Source organism: Octopus bimaculoides, chromosome 14 (genome assembly GCF_001194135.2).
Source record: "Octopus bimaculoides isolate UCB-OBI-ISO-001 chromosome 14, ASM119413v2, whole genome shotgun sequence".
Lineage (NCBI taxonomy): Eukaryota > Metazoa > Mollusca > Cephalopoda > Octopoda > Octopodidae > Octopus > Octopus bimaculoides.
Genome location: NC_068994.1, coordinates 7,058,407 through 7,060,443, shown reverse-complemented (window position 1 = coordinate 7,060,443; position 2,037 = coordinate 7,058,407). Strand labels below are relative to the sequence as shown.

At 35.9% G+C, this 2,037-nt stretch overlaps 1 protein-coding gene across 1 annotated transcript in view; it reads left to right on the top strand.

The window, feature by feature from the left end:
* The window catches only part of LOC106875036 (synaptosomal-associated protein 25), a 27,412-nt gene that overhangs the window by 723 nt on the left and 24,652 nt on the right, over positions 1–2,037 (top strand). The window lies entirely within an intron of this gene.

Sequence of the window (2,037 nt, the reverse complement as noted above, 5' to 3'; positions counted from 1 at the left end):
TGTCATAGTATCATTGCAGTTCCGCCACATTTTAATATATGACAGGGAAAGATGTGTTTGACAGTGAATAATATAACCAAAGTGGGAAAACAAACGAGGAGACTGAAAACGTGTGAGCTCCGATGTGGTTGTTCAACTTACTAGAAATAGCAATCAAATTTCCCTTTAAAAAATCCACACCCTCCCGTCTTTGAAAAAAGACGGTATTTACTCGTATGAATGGCCTTTGGACATAATCGGCTCAGTTAGGGCTGACCAGAGGCTAAAACAACAAACGGACATCTTAAAGGCAAAAGGAAATAATAACAATAATTGCCTCCTGGCCGATCATTTTGTAGGGGACAGGTAAGAGTCGGTATCATCGACTCCAGTACTTGACTTGTACTTTATTTTATCGATCCCTAAGGGGATGAAAAACGATGCTGACCCCTTGTTGAGCTGGTTAAAAAGAGGTGTGTGTAAGATCTAATCTGTGTACACACCCACCGGGATTTCTTATTAGACTGCAACATATGTATAAGAACATATAAACACAGTCGTGTATATATATATATATATATATATATACACTCACACACGCACATACGAATTAAACTGTGAGCTAAATGTGATATACCTTACGTTTTCTTTACTTTTGCTCATTTTTTCTCTGTTCGAATAGATGTGTACTCAAAAAGTATTCCTACTTGACCATCCCATGTTTTATTTCAGATTTTGTGTGAGACTGCATAAGGAATCATTTTCTTATTTAAGGTGGTAGCGTGTGATTTGAGAATGTAGCTGCTATTTCTAGTTGATCGAGCGATCTCATTGACTCATTGACAAGTACAGGTGGCCTATTAGAACATTTTACTTAATTCGGATAAATTTTGTTCCAATAACAGTTGGTTTAATGTATGTCAAAAAAGGTGGAATAAAAAATTCAACCCTGCCAAAGGTTTGAATCCTTGGTATATCATTTTATTCAAAAGGGCCCTTCTTGATACGAACCCGTGTAAGCCAGCCTTGGTTCTATAACTTAATCTTCGTGTTTTGAAGTGATCAACATTAAAATCTTCCGTCAAAATTTCATGTTAATTTATGTCCCAAACAAAAGCTTCATATCAACAAAGTTAATTTCCAAAATTATCCATTATTTTCAAAATTAATTGAACCTAAACATGGTAACAAAAGGGTTAAGGTGATCTAAATTAAGATCTTCCATCAAAATTCCATGTTAATTTATATTCCGAACACCAGCTTCACAATGACAAAGTCACTTCGCTAAATTCTTCGAAACAAAGCCAAAATATTTCAACAGAGAGATATACTAATAAAAGGGTTAAAATGTAGGTGGTTTTTTTTCTAGGCAAAAAACCGAAGTCTTATCGACACGTATACACGCACCTGTGTATCAGAATGTGTCTGATTTTTGTCAATGGTTACGTGTGTGAGTCGTTTGACAGCCCCGGCATCTCGTGTAGAAGTGACGAAGAATCGCTGCAATCTATTAACATCGATCTGCATTATTGCGCACCAGAAAGCCGGAAACCTTTCAAGTAATCATATATAACTGAAGCACACGGAAGGTGTTATTCGCACCTACCTCGCTGTAGTAGTAGTAGTAGAAGTAGTAGTATAGCGGTGTAACGTGGTTTTAGATATTAACTCATCCTCCACGCACAGAAACATACATCAGTACGATTGCGAATCTGTATTATACTTGCACACACACATACACACACACACATGATAATCTGTTTTGCATAGATAAAATTTGAATCTGCTACTATATGTTATATATTCCACATTATATACGATGTATACACATACATTCACACATACAAGCTCATTCTCTCTCCCCTCCTGTGTCTGTTTGCCTCCTTCTCTCTCTCTCTCTTTCTCTGCATACACACACACACATATACTATACTTCGCATATACACACCCACCTGTGGGCGCGTAATTGTATTGCATTTCTAGTGAGTGGGTGTGTATGTATGTATGTATATATATATATATATATATATATATATATATATATATATATATATATAT